General features: G+C 42.6%; 11 non-coding genes and 1 pseudogene across 11 annotated transcripts; all 12 read right to left on the minus strand.

Moving 5' to 3' along the window:
• Window positions 1-816: 816 nt before the first annotated feature.
• LOC141241844 (U2 spliceosomal RNA) lies at window positions 817-1,007 on the minus strand. Its single transcript, XR_012306538.1, has one exon. It is a non-coding gene; the product is annotated as a U2 spliceosomal RNA (small nuclear RNA).
• Window positions 1,008-2,122: 1,115 nt separating this feature from the next.
• On the minus strand, window positions 2,123-2,313 carry LOC141241723 (U2 spliceosomal RNA). Its single transcript, XR_012306422.1, has one exon. It is a non-coding gene; the product is annotated as a U2 spliceosomal RNA (small nuclear RNA).
• A 1,115-nt stretch (window positions 2,314-3,428) lies between these two features.
• Window positions 3,429-3,619, minus strand: LOC141241724 (U2 spliceosomal RNA). Its single transcript, XR_012306423.1, has one exon. It is a non-coding gene; the product is annotated as a U2 spliceosomal RNA (small nuclear RNA).
• Window positions 3,620-4,734: 1,115 nt separating this feature from the next.
• Window positions 4,735-4,925, minus strand: LOC141241725 (U2 spliceosomal RNA). Its single transcript, XR_012306424.1, has one exon. It is a non-coding gene; the product is annotated as a U2 spliceosomal RNA (small nuclear RNA).
• A 1,115-nt stretch (window positions 4,926-6,040) lies between these two features.
• Window positions 6,041-6,260, minus strand: LOC141241903 (U2 spliceosomal RNA; annotated as a pseudogene).
• Window positions 6,261-12,646: 6,386 nt separating this feature from the next.
• On the minus strand, window positions 12,647-12,837 carry LOC141241726 (U2 spliceosomal RNA). The gene has a single exon (XR_012306425.1). It is a non-coding gene; the product is annotated as a U2 spliceosomal RNA (small nuclear RNA).
• A 1,115-nt stretch (window positions 12,838-13,952) lies between these two features.
• LOC141241728 (U2 spliceosomal RNA) lies at window positions 13,953-14,143 on the minus strand. Its single transcript, XR_012306427.1, has one exon. It is a non-coding gene; the product is annotated as a U2 spliceosomal RNA (small nuclear RNA).
• Window positions 14,144-15,258: 1,115 nt separating this feature from the next.
• LOC141241730 (U2 spliceosomal RNA) lies at window positions 15,259-15,449 on the minus strand. Its single transcript, XR_012306428.1, has one exon. It is a non-coding gene; the product is annotated as a U2 spliceosomal RNA (small nuclear RNA).
• Window positions 15,450-16,561: 1,112 nt separating this feature from the next.
• On the minus strand, window positions 16,562-16,752 carry LOC141241731 (U2 spliceosomal RNA). Its single transcript, XR_012306429.1, has one exon. It is a non-coding gene; the product is annotated as a U2 spliceosomal RNA (small nuclear RNA).
• Window positions 16,753-17,867: 1,115 nt separating this feature from the next.
• On the minus strand, window positions 17,868-18,058 carry LOC141241732 (U2 spliceosomal RNA). The gene has a single exon (XR_012306430.1). It is a non-coding gene; the product is annotated as a U2 spliceosomal RNA (small nuclear RNA).
• A 1,115-nt stretch (window positions 18,059-19,173) lies between these two features.
• LOC141241733 (U2 spliceosomal RNA) lies at window positions 19,174-19,364 on the minus strand. Its single transcript, XR_012306431.1, has one exon. It is a non-coding gene; the product is annotated as a U2 spliceosomal RNA (small nuclear RNA).
• A 1,118-nt stretch (window positions 19,365-20,482) lies between these two features.
• Window positions 20,483-20,673, minus strand: LOC141241871 (U2 spliceosomal RNA). The gene has a single exon (XR_012306564.1). It is a non-coding gene; the product is annotated as a U2 spliceosomal RNA (small nuclear RNA).
• Window positions 20,674-20,973: the final 300 nt, after the last annotated feature.

The raw sequence follows: 20,973 nt of genomic DNA on the forward strand, positions 1-20,973 counted from the left end.
GAGGGCTCCTGATTACATACCTCTCCTGCTGCTGCTGCTGCTGGCTGTCCAGCAGCAGACTGAAGGTGGCTGCTGCTGTGCACAGGTATATAAAGGCTCAGAGCCTATTATGACACGCGCAGCCAGCGTTCCATTGCCACATTCCATCTACTGCAGGCAGGATACCTGGCTGGCTGAATGTCGCTGAGAAGCTCACAGAGACCGCCATAAGCAACAGTTTAACAGAATGCCACAGACTAATCAACCAAACTTTTTGGGTTGGGTTCTCTTTTATAGTCTGCAGGCATTAAATGAAAGAAGTCAGTGTTCCAGCAGAAGGAGACAACGTTTCAGAAAAGGCATTGTAGCAAACCAAAAAAGAAATTTTAAGCGCAGCAGAGTAACCAGCGCACATACCTGTTAGCTCAGGTGAGTTTAAAAGGCTGCTGTTGATAACAAGGGCATTTGCTAAATAGATGGTGTGTGTGCAACAATATACTGAAAGGTCAATTATATTTTGCAGCTTATCTCACCACCTGTAGTTATTTAGGTGAAAGCTCCAAAATGCTTGCCTAATATGTCTGTTTATCCAAAAGGAAGTAAAAAGGGAGAGCTAGAAAGATAGCATTGCATCACATTACATGGCAATGCAATGCACAGTTGCTGAAGTTGAACCAAAATGAGCTTGTAATCTGGCTTCTGCAACTTTGAACATGAAAAATCCAATGAGGAGAAGAAAAGCAAAGCCAAAGAGTCCATCCCAAAATCCGACAAACAAGCAAAATGAACAAAAAACATTGAATTCAATTCTTTCTGATTTTAGAAACTGCATTAAAGAAGGGGTGCACCGGTCCTGGAGATACTGCAATACCAGGTCAATACGTGGAGTGGACAGAGCAAGCTCTTTTTCCATCTCCCTGTTCTAAAAATCCATTTAATATATGGTCCCCAGATAGGGGACGTATCAGATATTAAACTGATAAGAACAGATACTACACTTGATCTTAGCCAAAAGGCCGAGAAGCGATAACCAGAATTGGTTTCAAACTACGGAGCCACCCAAGGATCCTGAAAAGTCCATTTGTGGAGATGAGCTCCTGGACTCCCGTTAAGAAGACATGTTGTCAACCTCTAGATCCCTTACATGCCTGCACTTTTCGGCTTGCTGCTGCTGCAATCCACGCGTTTTAGATCTGCATAACTCCACCTCTTTAAACACAGCACCTTCACCCCCTGCTGTTCCCACCCGCCTCAACACCGTTGGAAGGGAGGAGAACCAATTAAGGCGGGGGGTGGGGTGGAACGAGCAGCTGTCTACCCTTAGCAGGAGGGCTCCTGATTACATACCTCTCCTGCTGCTGCTGCTGCTGGCTGTCCAGCAGCAGACTGAAGGTGGCTGCTGCTGTGCACAGGTATATAAAGGCTCAGAGCCTATTATGACACGCGCAGCCAGCGTTCCATTGCCACATTCCATCTACTGCAGGCAGGATACCTGGCTGGCTGAATGTCGCTGAGAAGCTCACAGAGACCGCCATAAGCAACAGTTTAACAGAATGCCACAGACTAATCAACCAAACTTTTTGGGTTGGGTTCTCTTTTATAGTCTGCAGGCATTAAATGAAAGAAGTCAGTGTTCCAGCAGAAGGAGACAACGTTTCAGAAAAGGCATTGTAGCAAACCAAAAAAGAAATTTTAAGCGCAGCAGAGTAACCAGCGCACATACCTGTTAGCTCAGGTGAGTTTAAAAGGCTGCTGTTGATAACAAGGGCATTTGCTAAATAGATGGTGTGTGTGCAACAATATACTGAAAGGTCAATTATATTGTGCAGCTTATCTCACCACCTGTAGTTATTTAGGTGAAAGCTCCAAAATGCTTGCCTAATATGTCTGTTTATCCAAAAGGAAGTAAAAAGGGAGAGCTAGAAAGATAGCATTGCATCACATTACATGGCAATGCAATGCACAGTTGCTGAAGTTGAACCAAAATGAGCTTGTAATCTGGCTTCTGCAACTTTGAACATGAAAAATCCAATGAGGAGAAGAAAAGCAAAGCCAAAGAGTCCATCCCAAAATCCGACAAACAAGCAAAATGAACAAAAAACATTGAATTCAATTCTTTCTGATTTTAGAAACTGCATTAAAGAAGGGGTGCACCGGTCCTGGAGATACTGCAATACCAGGTCAATGCGTGGAGTGGACAGAGCAAGCTCTTTTTCCATCTCCCTGTTCTAAAAATCCATTTAATATATGGTCCCCAGATAGGGGACGTATCAGATATTAAACTGATAAGAACAGATACTACACTTGATCTTAGCCAAAAGGCCGAGAAGCGATAACCAGAATTGGTTTCAAACTACGGAGCCACCCAAGGATCCTGAAAAGTCCATTTGTGGAGATGAGCTCCTGGACTCCCGTTAAGAAGACATGTTGTCAACCTCTAGATCCCTTACATGCCTGCACTTTTCGGCTTGCTGCTGCTGCAATCCACGCGTTTTAGATCTGCATAACTCCACCTCTTTAAACACAGCACCTTCACCCCCTGCTGTTCCCACCCGCCTCAACACCGTTGGAAGGGAGGAGAACCAATTAAGGCGGGGGGTGGGGTGGAACGAGCAGCTGTCTACCCTTAGCAGGAGGGCTCCTGATTACATACCTCTCCTGCTGCTGCTGCTGCTGGCTGTCCAGCAGCAGACTGAAGGTGGCTGCTGCTGTGCACAGGTATATAAAGGCTCAGAGCCTATTATGACACGCGCAGCCAGCGTTCCATTGCCACATTCCATCTACTGCAGGCAGGATACCTGGCTGGCTGAATGTCGCTGAGAAGCTCACAGAGACCGCCATAAGCAACAGTTTAACAGAATGCCACAGACTAATCAACCAAACTTTTTGGGTTGGGTTCTCTTTTATAGTCTGCAGGCATTAAATGAAAGAAGTCAGTGTTCCAGCAGAAGGAGACAACGTTTCAGAAAAGGCATTGTAGCAAACCAAAAAAGAAATTTTAAGCGCAGCAGAGTAACCAGCGCACATACCTGTTAGCTCAGGTGAGTTTAAAAGGCTGCTGTTGATAACAAGGGCATTTGCTAAATAGATGGTGTGTGTGCAACAATATACTGAAAGGTCAATTATATTTTGCAGCTTATCTCACCACCTGTAGTTATTTAGGTGAAAGCTCCAAAATGCTTGCCTAATATGTCTGTTTATCCAAAAGGAAGTAAAAAGGGAGAGCTAGAAAGATAGCATTGCATCACATTACATGGCAATGCAATGCACAGTTGCTGAAGTTGAACCAAAATGAGCTTGTAATCTGGCTTCTGCAACTTTGAACATGAAAAATCCAATGAGGAGAAGAAAAGCAAAGCCAAAGAGTCCATCCCAAAATCCGACAAACAAGCAAAATGAACAAAAAACATTGAATTCAATTCTTTCTGATTTTAGAAACTGCATTAAAGAAGGGGTGCACCGGTCCTGGAGATACTGCAATACCAGGTCAATGCGTGGAGTGGACAGAGCAAGCTCTTTTTCCATCTCCCTGTTCTAAAAATCCATTTAATATATGGTCCCCAGATAGGGGACGTATCAGATATTAAACTGATAAGAACAGATACTACACTTGATCTTAGCCAAAAGGCCGAGAAGCGATAACCAGAATTGGTTTCAAACTACGGAGCCACCCAAGGATCCTGAAAAGTCCATTTGTGGAGATGAGCTCCTGGACTCCCGTTAAGAAGACATGTTGTCAACCTCTAGATCCCTTACATGCCTGCACTTTTCGGCTTGCTGCTGCTGCAATCCACGCGTTTTAGATCTGCATAACTCCACCTCTTTAAACACAGCACCTTCACCCCCTGCTGTTCCCACCCGCCTCAACACCGTTGGAAGGGAGGAGAACCAATTAAGGCGGGGGGTGGGGTGGAACGAGCAGCTGTCTACCCTTAGCAGGAGGGCTCCTGATTACATACCTCTCCTGCTGCTGCTGCTGCTGGCTGTCCAGCAGCAGACTGAAGGTGGCTGCTGCTGTGCACAGGTATATAAAGGCTCAGAGCCTATTATGACACGCGCAGCCAGCGTTCCATTGCCACATTCCATCTACTGCAGGCAGGATACCTGGCTGGCTGAATGTCGCTGAGAAGCTCACAGAGACCGCCATAAGCAACAGTTTAACAGAATGCCACAGACTAATCAACCAAACTTTTTGGGTTGGGTTCTCTTTTATAGTCTGCAGGCATTAAATGAAAGAAGTCAGTGTTCCAGCAGAAGGAGACAACGTTTCAGAAAAGGCATTGTAGCAAACCAAAAAAGAAATTTTAAGCGCAGCAGAGTAACCAGCGCACATACCTGTTAGCTCAGGTGAGTTTAAAAGGCTGCTGTTGATAACAAGGGCATTTGCTAAATAGATGGTGTGTGTGCAACAATATACTGAAAGGTCAATTATATTTTGCAGCTTATCTCACCACCTGTAGTTATTTAGGTGAAAGCTCCAAAATGCTTGCCTAATATGTCTGTTTATCCAAAAGGAAGTAAAAAGGGAGAGCTAGAAAGATAGCATTGCATCACATTACATGGCAATGCAATGCACAGTTGCTGAAGTTGAACCAAAATGAGCTTGTAATCTGGCTTCTGCAACTTTGAACATGAAAAATCCAATGAGGAGAAGAAAAGCAAAGCCAAAGAGTCCATCCCAAAATCCGACAAACAAGCAAAATGAACAAAAAACATTGAATTCAATTCTTTCTGATTTTAGAAACTGCATTAAAGAAGGGGTGCACCGGTCCTGGAGATACTGCAATACCAGGTCAATGCGTGGAGTGGACAGAGCAAGCTCTTTTTCCATCTCCCTGTTCTAAAAATCCATTTAATATATGGTCCCCAGATAGGGGACGTATCAGATATTAAACTGATAAGAACAGATACTACACTTGATCTTAGCCAAAAGGCCGAGAAGCGATAACCAGAATTGGTTTCAAACTACGGAGCCACCCAAGGATCCTGAAAAGTCCATTTGTGGAGATGAGCTCCTGGACTCCCGTTAAGAAGACATGTTGTCAACCTCTAGATCCCTTACATGCCTGCACTTTTCGGCTTGCTGCTGCTGCAATCCACGCGTTTTAGATCTGCATAACTCCACCTCTTTAAACACAGCACCTTCACCCCCTGCTGTTCCCACCCGCCTCAACACCGTTGGAAGGGAGGAGAACCAATTAAGGCGGGGGGTGGGGTGGAACGAGCAGCTGTCTACCCTTAGCAGGAGGGCTCCTGATTACATACCTCTCCTGCTGCTGCTGCTGCTGGCTGTCCAGCAGCAGACTGAAGGTGGCTGCTGCTGTGCACAGGTATATAAAGGCTCAGAGCCTATTATGACACGCGCAGCCAGCGTTCCATTGCCACATTCCATCTACTGCAGGCAGGATACCTGGCTGGCTGAATGTCGCTGAGAAGCTCACAGAGACCGCCATAAGCAACAGTTTAACAGAATGCCACAGACTAATCAACCAAACTTTTTGGGTTGGGTTCTCTTTTATAGTCTGCAGGCATTAAATGAAAGAAGTCAGTGTTCCAGCAGAAGGAGACAACGTTTCAGAAAAGGCATTGTAGCAAACCAAAAAAGAAATTTTAAGCGCAGCAGAGTAACCAGCGCACATACCTGTTAGCTCAGGTGAGTTTAAAAGGCTGCTGTTGATAACAAGGGCATTTGCTAAATAGATGGTGTGTGTGCAACAATATACTGAAAGGTCAATTATATTGTGCAGCTTATCTCACCACCTGTAGTTATTTAGGTGAAAGCTCCAAAATGCTTGCCTAATATGTCTGTTTATCCAAAAGGAAGTAAAAAGGGAGAGCTAGAAAGATAGCATTGCATCACATTACATGGCAATGCAATGCACAGTTGCTGAAGTTGAACCAAAATGAGCTTGTAATCTGGCTTCTGCAACTTTGAACATGAAAAATCCAATGAGGAGAAGAAAAGCAAAGCCAAAGAGTCCATCCCAAAATCCGACAAACAAGCAAAATGAACCAAAAACATTGAATTCAATTCTTTCTGATTTTAGAAACTGCATTAAAGAAGGGGTGCACCGGTCCTGGAGATACTGCAATACCAGGTCAATGCGTGGAGTGGACAGAGCAAGCTCTTTTTCCATCTCCCTGTTCTAAAAATCCATTTAATATATGGTCCCCAGATAGGGGACGTATCAGATATTAAACTGATAAGAACAGATTTTTTTTTTTTTTTTTTTTTTTTTTAAGACTCAGATTACAAAGTCTTGGAATCAACAAAAAGATAAGAAGACTCAAATCCATCATCGTGCATTCTACCAATTTTAATACTTCTCCAAATCTTTTATTTTCCTTTTTCTTTTATATATATATATTTATTTATTTTTTCCCTCTTTTTTTTTTTTTTTTAAAAATTATATAGTTTTGGCTATTTTTTTTTGTTTGTTTTTGTTTTTGTTTTTTTGTTTTTCCACAGGTTTTCAAAAAATCAAAGCTTACAAGGTAAGTTCATTCCATTTACATTGTTTCCATTTCTCATTTGCTTTCACCTTGCCAAGCGTCATTTTGTCCCTCCAGAAATACATGTACAAATAACTTAGACATAATTTAATACACTGGTCGACTGTTACTTCCTTATGTTTAAACACTAAAATGTTCCTTGCTTTCCACAATGCCGCCTTCACACATGCAATAATAATCCATACAATTTTAAAATCCTCCTCTCTTATCCCCATCCCATAAAATACTCTGTTAAAATCCAAAAAATTAACAGTACTCACAGCTCTCACTATATTGCACACTTTCCTCCATATTGTCTGTGCAAAATTACAATTCCAGAAGATGTGCATGGGTGTTTCACTATTCCCACACCTGGATCTTGGGCACACTTCAGATCTTACCAACCCACGCCTGTGTTGGAACTCACGGGTTGGCAGGCAGTCTTTTACTATACACCAGAGTAAATCCCTGTGTTCATTAGATAACACACTATAATTTACATTCATCCAGATTCTTTCCACAATTTTGAATGAAAAATGTTCCACAGGACTGATACCTATTCTCTCTTCCAGGATTTTTAGGATTTTTTTATGGCATTTAAGAACATTTATTTCGACCATCTTAAGTTTAAAATCTCTTAAAATTTTTTCTAAAACAATATAATTTCCTGGAGGTAAAAACCTATAAGGCCTATTTAGAGACATCTCCAACCATTTATAATTTCTAATATAGAAACCTAAATTATATATAGAAAACAACTTTAGCTTAGAGCCTGGTCCTAATAAAGTGCATACACAGTTCGCTACATACTTTGCATATAAAAAGGACCTAATATCCGGAAAACCTTTCCCACCTTTTTTCTTTGATTTATATATCTCCTCTCTCTTTACTCTTTCCATCTTGGATCTCCATAAAAAATTAAAACATACCTTAATAACTCTCTTCATGATATTATTTTGGGGGATAAAAACTGTTGAGACATATAAAAACATTGGGAGTAAAACCTGTCTAATAATTAAAATTTTTCCTTCCAGGGTAAGATCTCTCAACTGCCAGAAAGTAATCTTTTTCTTAACTCTTTCCAGCAGAGACTCCCAATTTCTTACATTACCACCTGACTCTGAGAAATAAATACCTAAAATTTTTACTTCATTCATTCTTGTTAATTTACACTCAGAATCTACAATAAAATCACCAACAGTTAAAATACCAGATTTTTCCATGTTAATTTTAAAACCCGATGCGCCCCCAAACCAATCCACTGTTCTTATGGCTCTGTTCATGCTTCTAGTGTCTTTAACTAAAACCGTCACATCATCCATATATGCCACCACTTTAACTTGTTCATTGCAACTCCCGGGAATAAAAAAACCATTGATTACCTTATCTCTCCTAAAAGCTGCTAAAAGTGGTTCAATTGCACAAATAAAAAGAATAGGGGATAAGGGACACCCCTGTTTAACGCCACAGTTTATTTTTACATTATCAGATAAAAAACCATTAATAGATATTTTGCTAAAACATGATTTGTAAAGAGATTTAATACGTTTGCTAAAAACATCCGGGCATCCCATTTTCTCTAAAACTGCAAATAAAAAATCATGGGCAACTCTATCGTACGCTTTTTCAAAATCCAAAGTAATTAGAGCAAGCTTTTGTTTTCTGTCTAAAACATCCCATAAAACATCCCTGATTAAAATCAATGAGTCGCTGATTCTCCGATTTGGCACTGCACACGTCTGATCCACTTCTATTACTGAGCCGATTACCTTTTTTAATCTATTTGCTAGTAACTTTGCATATACCTTACAGTCCGTATTTAAAAGGGTTATTGGTCTCCAATTTTTAATCAGTTCTTTATTTCCTTTCTTAAATAATAAAACAATAAGACCCTCCCACCACGACTCTGGGACACTAAAAGATGCTTCTGCTTCTAAAATTACTTCATAAAAATCCTCACCCATGATCTCCCATAAACACTTGTAAAATTCAACAGGTAGTCCATCTGCTCCCGGCGTTTTGTTATTTTGTAGCGTATTAATTGTATTAAAAACTTCCTCTTTAGTAAAATTCCCTATTAAAAAAGATTTATCTTCCGCATTAAAATTTTTTTCCAGTCCTTCTAAAAAATGTTTTTTTAGAGACACATCCGTGTTTTTAACAGAAAATAAATCATCATAAAATTCTTTTGCTTTCATCTTCTTCCCCTCCAAACTTGTTTCTCCTTCCAAAACCTTCATATAATCCTTCTTGTCACATATTTTTTTAAAAAAGAATTTTGTGCATTTTTCATCCTCGTCTAAAACTTTTACTCGGGAATTAAAAATAATTTCTTTACCTTTTTCTTTCAGGCAGTTTTGGATCTTTTCTTTTGTTGTTCGGATCGCCTCCTGCAGATCACATCCGTTATTTTCGAGGTGAAAAAAACATTGCAGTTTAGCATTAAGATCATTATAAAAAATACGTTTTGCAGCAGCTTTCTTCTTTCCTTCTTTAATAAAAAATATTTTTACCTCCTTCTTGACAAAATCCCACCAATTAAAAATAGATTTAAAAAACGTTTTTTTTAGCTTCAGTTTTTCATACAGCTTTTTAAAACCTTCCATAACCACCTCGTCTTGTAGTAGGGATACATTAAATTTCCAGTGTGACGGTCTTTTATCCACATCTGATTCTATTTTAAAACTACATTCTATTATTTTATGATCTGAAAAAGGTGTTGAATGCGTTTTAAAACCTGAGCATGTTAGGGCTTGAGATATAAAAATATAATCTATTCTGGATGAAACACCTCTCCCCACCCAAGTGACTTCATGCTCCTTTTTTTGTCCATCTAATGCCCATGTATCTTTAAGATTAAAAGCTGTTAAAATATTTCTAAGACATGAAGCTGACCCATCTTTTACATTTTTTAAATGACAATTAAAATCCCCACCTAAAACTAATGGATCTACTCCAGGTAAAAACAGCTGCAACAGTTCAAACAAATGTAATCTCAAGGCTTTTTCTGCATTTGCATACACATTAAAACACCTCACTTTCTTCCCATTTTTCTGCACATCAATTCTTAAAATCCTCCCAGGGTATATCTCTTCATAATTTACAATCTCCCAATCTTTAGAGCATAAAAACCCCACACCATCACTTTTTGACTCGTTCCCACCAGAAAAGCATAAGTTACCCTTCCATATACCCTGTAAATATTCATAGCTTATTTTTTTTGTCAAATTACATTCTTGTAGAAAGATAAAATCAATATTTTCATTATTTAAAAAATCATATAAAGCAGTTCTCTTATATAGGTCGTTAAACCCCTGAACATTCAGGGACATTGAGCGGATCATCTTCTAACATTTAGTGCAGGGCTCTTCCCTCCGCCCTCATTCTCTACTGCCGGAGAAGATGGGTCTACCTCCAGATCTGATACATCCGAAGATGACACACTCCCCAGCAGACTTGTTGCTTCTAATGCCTTTACTTTCCCACCACATGGTATTCCTTCATTATCACTTCTATCCACACTTCTTTTTAGAGATTTTTCTGTGCAGTCCATTTGTACCTGCGCGCAAGGTAAGCTCTGCGACAGGGAATTAGTAGGAGTGGACTCCACTACTTCTGGAATATCACTTTCCCCTCCACAACTACTCCCTTTACTTAGTGGAGAAATTTCTTGCAACATTTGACTCTTCTCTTCTCTCTTCTGATCTTCTTTCTTCTGTTCTTCTATCTTCTTCTTTTCATTCTTATCTTCTTTCTTCTTATCTTCTTTCTTCTGCTCTTCTCTCTTTTTCCTTTCCATCTGTTTCTTTATCTCCATGGCCCTTTTTTCTATGTCCTCTATCCTCTTCTGTTTTTCCTCTTCCTTCTTTCTCTTCCTTTCTTCCAACTTCCTTTCCTCTTCTTCTTGTGATTTTTTAACCCGTTCCTCCTTCTTCTTCTCCTTCATTGCCCGTCCCTCCTCTTCCTCTTTTCTCTTTCTTTCTGTCTCCTCCTTCTCACTCCTTTCTTTCTCCTCTTCCCCTTTTTCCTCTTCAGCAGCAATGCCTGCTTCCACATCGTCTTTAGCTTCTTGTTGCTGTTCTTCAGGCGATGTGTCCATCTCCTCTACATCCTTTTTCTTATTTTTAGGGCACTCATCCATCTGGTGAGGAGTACCCATGCAACTAAAACACTTGTTACATTCTGCATCCAGATGTCCATATTTTTTACACACACGGCAGTAGTGTGGCATCCCTGGGAAGAATAAATAACCGCGGCTATGGTTGATATAAACCTGCGGCGGAGGTCTGGACACGCCCCCCTCCTCATTCGGGTTCTTCCTAAATGATACCACATACACACGTTTCCCGTTCCACACTCCAAACTGTGTTTCCCCGCGTCTCTTAGGGATGATTTTGTCACAATACATTGATAGGTAACTTTCAACCTCAGAGTCTGTAATAAATGGACTAAACAAATGAATCGTCAGTACTTTCATTGAAAACTGAAAAGAGGGGATTACTTTCACCCCCTCCAGCTCTACCTTCTCTTTATTTACTTCATAAAGAGCGTAGGCACTTTCACACTGCGAGGCTTTATTAAGCGTAACATCATAAAGTCCTCGAGAAAAAAAAGATTGAAAGCAAAAAAGATGCTCCTTGTCGATCTTCAAGAGCTTACAAATAACATTGAAAATAAATTGAGAATCTTTCACCTGCCGGTGGTCAGGAGCAACCACGAACCTGATGGTGTCCTTCAGCGGATGCTCCTCCGAGAAATAATCATTCGGGTTGCTTGCTTGATTCTCCTTCCTTCCTCCAGGGTTTCTCCTTGTCTCCATGATTTTCCTCTTCTTTTCCAGATACCAAGGAAAATATCACACACGGATCGCAGCCTCCACGAAGTTCGTCCTCCCTCCAACACACCGTCCTCCGTAAAGAAAAGGCACTGCAGCTTTAGCACCGATTCCCAAAAGCAGCACTGGATATCTCCAAAGGCCAAGAATCGGTTCTGCCACCACAGTAACCTTCAGCCCAATGTCACAACCCACTACAGATCGTGCCAAAAGGCCGAGAAGCGATAACCAGAATTGGTTTCAAACTACGGAGCCACCCAAGGATCCTGAAAAGTCCATTTGTGGAGATGAGCTCCTGGACTCCCGTTAAGAAGACATGTTGTCAACCTCTAGATCCCTTACATGCCTGCACTTTTCGGCTTGCTGCTGCTCCAATCCACGCGTTTTAGATCTGCATAACTCCACCTCTTTAAACACAGCACCTTCACCCCCTGCTGTTCCCACCCGCCTCAACACCGTTGGAAGGGAGGAGAACCAATTAAGGCGGGGGGTGGGGTGGAACGAGCAGCTGTCTACCCTTAGCAGGAGGGCTCCTGATTACATACCTCTCCTGCTGCTGCTGCTGCTGGCTGTCCAGCAGCAGACTGAAGGTGGCTGCTGCTGTGCACAGGTATATAAAGGCTCAGAGCCTATTATGACACGCGCAGCCAGCGTTCCATTGCCACATTCCATCTACTGCAGGCAGGATACCTGGCTGGCTGAATGTCGCTGAGAAGCTCACAGAGACCGCCATAAGCAACAGTTTAACAGAATGCCACAGACTAATCAACCAAACTTTTTGGGTTGGGTTCTCTTTTATAGTCTGCAGGCATTAAATGAAAGAAGTCAGTGTTCCAGCAGAAGGAGACAACGTTTCAGAAAAGGCATTGTAGCAAACCAAAAAAGAAATTTTAAGCGCAGCAGAGTAACCAGCGCACATACCTGTTAGCTCAGGTGAGTTTAAAAGGCTGCTGTTGATAACAAGGGCATTTGCTAAATAGATGGTGTGTGTGCAACAATATACTGAAAGTTCAATTATATTGTGCAGCTTACCTCACCACCTGTAGTTATTTAGGTGAAAGCTCCAAAATGCTTGCCTAATATGTCTGTTTATCCAAAAGGAAGTAAAAAGGGAGAGCTAGAAAGATAGCATTGCATCACATTACATGGCAATGCAATGCACAGTTGCTGAAGTTGAACCAAAATGAGCTTGTAATCTGGCTTCTGCAACTTTGAACATGAAAAATCCAATGAGGAGAAGAAAAGCAAAGCCAAAGAGTCCATCCCAAAATCCGACAAACAAGCAAAATGAACAAAAAACATTGAATTCAATTCTTTCTGATTTTAGAAACTGCATTAAAGAAGGGGTGCACCGGTCCTGGAGATACTGCAATACCAGGTCAATGCGTGGAGTGGACAGAGCAAGCTCTTTTTCCATCTCCCTGTTCTAAAAATCCATTTAATATATGGTCCCCAGATAGGGGACGTATCAGATATTAAACTGATAAGAACAGATACTACACTTGATCTTAGCCAAAAGGCCGAGAAGCGATAACCAGAATTGGTTTCAAACTACGGAGCCACCCAAGGATCCTGAAAAGTCCATTTGTGGAGATGAGCTCCTGGACTCCCGTTAAGAAGACATGTTGTCAACCTCTAGATCCCTTACATGCCTGCACTTTTCGGCTTGCTGCTGCTGCAATCCACGCGTTTTAGATCTGCATAACTCCACCTCTTTAAACACAGCACCTTCACCCCCTGCTGTTCCCACCCGCCTCAACACCGTTGGAAGGGAGGAGAACCAATTAAGGCGGGGGGTGGGGTGGAACGAGCAGCTGTCTACCCTTAGCAGGAGGGCTCCTGATTACATACCTCTCCTGCTGCTGCTGCTGCTGGCTGTCCAGCAGCAGACTGAAGGTGGCTGCTGCTGTGCACAGGTATATAAAGGCTCAGAGCCTATTATGACACGCGCAGCCAGCGTTCCATTGCCACATTCCATCTACTGCAGGCAGGATACCTGGCTGGCTGAATGTCGCTGAGAAGCTCACAGAGACCGCCATAAGCAACAGTTTAACAGAATGCCACAGACTAATCAACCAAACTTTTTGGGTTGGGTTCTCTTTTATAGTCTGCAGGCATTAAATGAAAGAAGTCAGTGTTCCAGCAGAAGGAGACAACGTTTCAGAAAAGGCATTGTAGCAAACCAAAAAAGAAATTTTAAGCGCAGCAGAGTAACCAGCGCACATACCTGTTAGCTCAGGTGAGTTTAAAAGGCTGCTGTTGATAACAAGGGCATTTGCTAAATAGATGGTGTGTGTGCAACAATATACTGAAAGGTCAATTATATTGTGCAGCTTATCTCACCACCTGTAGTTATTTAGGTGAAAGCTCCAAAATGCTTGCCTAATATGTCTGTTTATCCAAAAGGAAGTAAAAAGGGAGAGCTAGAAAGATAGCATTGCATCACATTACATGGCAATGCAATGCACAGTTGCTGAAGTTGAACCAAAATGAGCTTGTAATCTGGCTTCTGCAACTTTGAACATGAAAAATCCAATGAGGAGAAGAAAAGCAAAGCCAAAGAGTCCATCCCAAAATCCGACAAACAAGCAAAATGAACAAAAAACATTGAATTCAATTCTTTCTGATTTTAGAAACTGCATTAAAGAAGGGGTGCACCGGTCCTGGAGATACTGCAATACCAGGTCAATGCGTGGAGTGGACAGAGCAAGCTCTTTTTCCATCTCCCTGTTCTAAAAATCCATTTAATATATGGTCCCCAGATAGGGGACGTATCAGATATTAAACTGATAAGAACAGATACTACACTTGATCTTAGCCAAAAGGCCGAGAAGCGATAACCAGAATTGGTTTCAAACTACGGAGCCACCCAAGGATCCTGAAAAGTCCATTTGTGGAGATGAGCTCCTGGACTCCCGTTAAGAAGACATGTTGTCAACCTCTAGATCCCTTACATGCCTGCACTTTTCGGCTTGCTGCTGCTGCAATCCACGCGTTTTAGATCTGCATAACTCCACCTCTTTAAACACAGCACCTTCACCCCCTGCTGTTCCCACCCGCCTCAACACCGTTGGAAGGGAGGAGAACCAATTAAGGCGGGGGGTGGGGTGGAACGAGCAGCTGTCTACCCTTAGCAGGAGGGCTCCTGATTACATACCTCTCCTGCTGCTGCTGCTGCTGGCTGTCCAGCAGCAGACTGAAGGTGGCTGCTGCTGTGCACAGGTATATAAAGGCTCAGAGCCTATTATGACACGCGCAGCCAGCGTTCCATTGCCACATTCCATCTACTGCAGGCAGGATACCTGGCTGGCTGAATGTCGCTGAGAAGCTCACAGAGACCGCCATAAGCAACAGTTTAACAGAATGCCACAGACTAATCAACCAAACTTTTTGGGTTGGGTTCTCTTTTATAGTCTGCAGGCATTAAATGAAAGAAGTCAGTGTTCCAGCAGAAGGAGACAACGTTTCAGAAAAGGCATTGTAGCAAACCAAAAAAGAAATTTTAAGCGCAGCAGAGTAACCAGCGCACATACCTGTTAGCTCAGGTGAGTTTAAAAGGCTGCTGTTGATAACAAGGGCATTTGCTAAATAGATGGTGTGTGTGCAACAATATACTGAAAGGTCAATTATATTGTGCAGCTTATCTCACCACCTGTAGTTATTTAGGTGAAAGCTCCAAAATGCTTGCCTAATATGTCTGTTTATCCAAAAGGAAGTAAAAAGGGAGAGCTAGAAAGATAGCATTGCATCACATTACATGGCAATGCAATGCACAGTTGCTGAAGTTGAACCAAAATGAGCTTGTAATCTGGCTTCTGCAACTTTGAACATGAAAAATCCAATGAGGAGAAGAAAAGCAAAGCCAAAGAGTCCATCCCAAAATCCGACAAACAAGCAAAATGAACAAAAAACATTGAATTCAATTTTTTCTGATTTTAGAAACTGCATTAAAGAAGGGGTGCACCGGTCCTGGAGATACTGCAATACCAGGTCAATGCGTGGAGTGGACAGAGCAAGCTCTTTTTCCATCTCCCTGTTCTAAAAATCCATTTAATATATGGTCCCCAGATAGGGGACGTATCAGATATTAAACTGATAAGAACAGATACTACACTTGATCTTAGCCAAAAGGCCGAGAAGCGATAACCAGAATTGGTTTCAAACTACGGAGCCACCCAAGGATCCTGAAAAGTCCATTTGTGGAGATGAGCTCCTGGACTCCCGTTAAGAAGACATGTTGTCAACCTCTAGATCCCTTACATGCCTGCACTTTTCGGCTTGCTGCTGCTGCAATCCACGCGTTTTAGATCTGCATAACTCCACCTCTTTAAACACAGCACCTTCACCCCCTGCTGTTCCCACCCGCCTCAACACCGTTGGAAGGGAGGAGAACCAATTAAGGCGGGGGGTGGGGTGGAACGAGCAGCTGTCTACCCTTAGCAGGAGGGCTCCTGATTACATACCTCTCCTGCTGCTGCTGCTGGCTGTCCAGCAGCAGACTGAAGGTGGCTGCTGCTGTGCACAGGTATATAAAGGCTCAGAGCCTATTATGACACGCGCAGCCAGCGTTCCATTGCCACATTCCATCTACTGCAGGCAGGATACCTGGCTGGCTGAATGTCGCTGAGAAGCTCACAGAGACCGCCATAAGCAACAGTTTAACAGAATGCCACAGACTAATCAACCAAACTTTTTGGGTTGGGTTCTCTTTTATAGTCTGCAGGCATTAAATGAAAGAAGTCAGTGTTCCAGCAGAAGGAGACAACGTTTCAGAAAAGGCATTGTAGCAAACCAAAAAAGAAATTTTAAGCGCAGCAGAGTAACCAGCGCACATACCTGTTAGCTCAGGTGAGTTTAAAAGGCTGCTGTTGATAACAAGGGCATTTGCTAAATAGATGGTGTGTGTGCAACAATATACTGAAAGGTCAATTATATTGTGCAGCTTATCTCACCACCTGTAGTTATTTAGGTGAAAGCTCCAAAATGTTTGCCTAATATGTCTGTTTATCCAAAAGGAAGTAAAAAGGGAGAGCTAGAAAGATAGCATTGCATCACATTACATGGCAATGCAATGCACAGTTGCTGAAGTTGAACCAAAATGAGCTTGTAATCTGGCTTCTGCAACTTTGAACATGAAAAATCCAATGAGGAGAAGAAAAGCAAAGCCAAAGAGTCCATCCCAAAATCCGACAAACAAGCAAAATGAACAAAAAACATTGAATTCAATTCTTTCTGATTTTAGAAACTGCATTAAAGAAGGGGTGCACCGGTCCTGGAGATACTGCAATACCAGGTCAATGCGTGGAGTGGACAGAGCAAGCTCTTTTTCCATCTCCCTGTTCTAAAAATCCATTTAATATATGGTCCCCAGATAGGGGACGTATCAGATATTAAACTGATAAGAACAGATACTACACTTGATCTTAGCCAAAAGGCCGAGAAGCGATAACCAGAATTGGTTTCAAACTACGGAGCCACCCAAGGATCCTGAAAAGTCCATTTGTGGAGATGAGCTCCTGGACTCCCGTTAAGAAGACATGTTGTCAACCTCTAGATCCCTTACATGCCTGCACTTTTCGGCTTGCTGCTGCTGCAATCCACGCGTTTTAGATCTGCATAACTCCACCTCTTTAAACACAGCACCTTCACCCCCTGCTGTTCCCACCCGCCTCAACACCGTTGGAAGGGAGGAGAACCAATTAAGGCGGGGTGTGGGGTGGAACGAGCAGCTGTCTACCGTTAGCAGGAGGGCTCCTGATTACATACCTCTCCTGCTGCTGCTGCTGCTGGCTGTCCAGCAGCAGACTGAAGGTGGCTGCTGCTGTGCACAGGTATATAAAGGCTCAGAGCCTATTATGACACGCGCAGCCAGCGTTCCATTGCCACATTCCATCTACTGCAGGCAGGATACCTGGCTGGCTGAATGTCGCTGAGAAGCTCACAGAGACCGCCATAAGCAACAGTTTAACAGAATGCCACAGACTAATCAACCAAACTTTTTGGGTTGGGTTCTCTTTTATAGTCTGCAGGCATTAAATGAAAGAAGTCAGTGTTCCAGCAGAAGGAGACAACGTTTCAGAAAAGGCATTGTAGCAAACCAAAAAAGAAATTTTAAGCGCAGCAGAGTAACCAGCGCACATACCTGTTAGCTCAGGTGAGTTTAAAAGGCTGCTGTTGATAACAAGGGCATTTGCTAAATTGATGGTGTGTGTGCAACAATATACTGAAAGGTCAATTATATTGTGCAGCTTATCTCACCACCTGTAGTTATTTAGGTGAAAGCTCCAAAATGCTTGCCTAATATGTCTGTTTATCCAAAAGGAAGTAAAAAGGGAGAGCTAGAAAGATAGCATTGCATCACATTACATGGCAATGCAATGCACAGTTGCTGAAGTTGAACCAAAATGAGCTTGTAATCTGGCTTCTGCAACTTTGAACATGAAAAATCCAATGAGGAGAAGAAAAGCAAAGCCAAAGAGTCCATCCCAAAATCCGACAAACAAGCAAAATGAACAAAAAACATTGAATTCAATTCTTTCTGATTTTAGAAACTGCATTAAAGAAGGGGTGCACCGGTCCTGGAGATACTGCAATACCAGGTCAATGCGTGGAGTGGACAGAGCAAGCTCTTTTTCCATCTCCCTGTTCTAAAAATCCATTTAATATATGGTCCCCAGATAGGGGACGTATCAGATATTAAACTGATAAGAACAGATACTACACTTGATCTTAGCCAAAAGGCCGAGAAGCGATAACCAGAATTGGTTTCAAACTACGGAGCCACCCAAGGATCCTGAAAAGTCCATTTGTGGAGATGAGCTCCTTGACTCCCGTTAAGAAGACATGTTGTCAACCTCTAGATCCCTTACATGCCTGCACTTTTCGGCTTGCTGCTGCTGCAATCCACGCGTTTTAGATCTGCATAACTCCACCTCTTTAAACACAGCACCTTCACCCCCTGCTGTTCCCACCCGCCTCAACACCGTTGGAAGGGAGGAGAACCAATTAAGGCGGGGTGTGGGGTGGAACGAGCAGCTGTCTACCCTTAGCAGGAGGGCTCCTGATTACATACCTCTCCTGCTGCTGCTGCTGCTGGCTGTCCAGCAGCAGACTGAAGGTGGCTGCTGCTGTGCACAGGTATATAAAGGCTCAGAGCCTATTATGACACGCGCAGCCAGCGTTCCATTGCCACATTCCATCTACTGCAGGCAGGATACCTGGCTGGCTGAATGTCGCTGAGAAGCTCACAGAGACCGCCATAAGCAACAGTTTAACAGAATGCCACAGACTAATCAACCAAACTTTTTGGGTTGGGTTCTCTTTTATAGTCTGCAGGCATTAAATGAAAGAAGTCAGTGTTCCAGCAGAAGGAGACAACGTTTCAGAAAAGGCATTGTAGCAAACCAAAAAAGAAATTTTAAGCGCAGCAGAGTAACCAGCGCACATACCTGTTAGCTCAGGTGAGTTTAAAAGGCTGCTGTTGATAACAAGGGCATTTGCTAAATTGATGGTGTGTGTGCAACAATATACTGAAAGGTCAATTATATTGTGCAGCTTATCTCACCACCTGTAGTTATTTAGGTGAAAGCTCCAAAATGCTTGCCTAATATGTCTGTTTATCCAAAAGGAAGTAAAAAGGGAGAGCTAGAAAGATAGCATTGCATCACATTACATGGCAATGCAATGCACAGTTGCTGAAGTTGAACCAAAATGAGCTTGTAATCTGGCTTCTGCAACTTTGAACATGAAAAATCCAATGAGGAGAAGAAAAGCAAAGCCAAAGAGTCCATCCCAAAATCCGACAAACAAGCAAAATGAACAAAAAACATTGAATTCAATTCTTTCTGATTTTAGAAACTGCATTAAAGAAGGGGTGCACCGGTCCTGGAGATACTGCAATACCAGGTCAATGCGTGGAGTGGACAGAGCAAGCTCTTTTTCCATCTCCCTGTTCTAAAAATCCATTTAATATATGGTCCCCAGATAGGGGACGTATCAGATATTAAACTGATAAGAACAGATACTACACTTGATCTTAGCCAAAAGGCCGAGAAGCGATAACCAGAATTGGTTTCAAACTACGGAGCCACCCAAGGATCCTGAAAAGTCCATTTGTGGAGATGAGCTCCTGGACTCCCGTTAAGAAGACATGTTGTCAACCTCTAGATCCCTTACATGCCTGCACTTTTCGGCTTGCTGCTGCTGCAATCCACGCGTTTTAGATCTGCATAACTCCACCTCTTTAAACACAGCACCTTCACCCCCTGCTGTTCCCACCCGCCTCAACACCGTTGGAAGGGAGGAGAACCAATTAAGGCGGGGGGTGGGGTGGAACGAGCAGCTGTCTACCCTTAGCAGGAGGGCTCCTGATTACATACCTCTCCTGCTGCTGCTGCTGCTGCTGGCTGTCCAGCAGCAGACTGAAGGTGGCTGCTGCTGTGCACAGGTATATAAAGGCTCAGAGCCTATTATGACACGCGCAGCCAGCGTTCCATTGCCACATTCCATCTACTGCAGGCAGGATACCTGGCTGGCTGAATGTCGCTGAGAAGCTCACAGAGACCGCCATAAGCAACAGTTTAACAGAATGCCACAGACTAATCAACCAAACTTTTTGGGTTGGGTTCTCTTTTATAGTCTGCAGGCATTAAATGAAAGAAGTCAGTGTTCCAGCAGAAGGAGACAACGTTTCAGAAAAGGCATTGTAGCAAACCAAAAAAGAAATTTTAAGCGCAGCAGAGTAACCAGCGCACATACCTGTTAGCTCAGGTGAGTTTAAAAGGCTGCTGTTGATAACAAGGGCATTTGCTAAATAGATGGTGTGTGTGCAACAATATACTGAAAGGTCAATTATATTGTGCAGCTTATCTCACCACCTGTAGTTATTTAGGTGAAAGCTCCAAAATGCTTGCCTAATATGTCTGTTTATCCAAAAGGAAGTAAAAAGGGAGAGCTAGAAAGATAGCATTGCATCACATTACATGGCAATGCAATGCACAGTTGCTGAAGTTGAACCAAAATGAGCTTGTAATCTGGCTTCTGCAACTTTGAACATGAAAAATCCAATGAGGAGAAGAAAAGCAAAGCCAAAGAGTCCATCCCAAAATCCGACAAACAAGCAAAATGAACAAAAAACATTGAATTCAATTCTTTCTGATTTTAGAAACTGCATTAAAGAAGGGGTGCACCGGTCCTGGAGATACTGCAATACCAGGTCAATGCGTGGAGTGGACAGAGCAAGCTCTTTTTCCATCTCTCTGTTCTAAAAATCCATTTAATATATGGTCCCCAGATAGGGGACGTATCAGATATTAAACTGATAAGAACAGATACTACACTTGATCTTAGCCAAAAGGCCGAGAAGCGATAACCAGAATTGGTTTCAAACTACGGAGCCACCCAAGGATCCTGAAAAGTCCATTTGTGGAGATGAGCTCCTGGACTCCCGTTAAGAAGACATGTTGTCAACCTCTAGATCCCTTACATGCCTGCACTTTTCGGCTTGCTGCTGCTGCAATCCACGCGTTTTAGATCTGCATAACTCCACCTCTTTAAACACAGCACCTTCACCCCCTGCTGTTCCCACCCGCCTCAACACCGTTGGAAGGGAGGAGAACCAATTAAGGCGGGGGGTGGGGTGGAACGAGCAGCTGTCTACCCTTAGCAGG

Source organism: Phyllobates terribilis, unplaced genomic scaffold (genome assembly GCF_046119375.1).
Source record: "Phyllobates terribilis strain yellow unplaced genomic scaffold, ASM4611937v1 Scaffold_1024__1_contigs__length_465996, whole genome shotgun sequence".
Lineage (NCBI taxonomy): Eukaryota > Metazoa > Chordata > Amphibia > Anura > Dendrobatidae > Phyllobates > Phyllobates terribilis.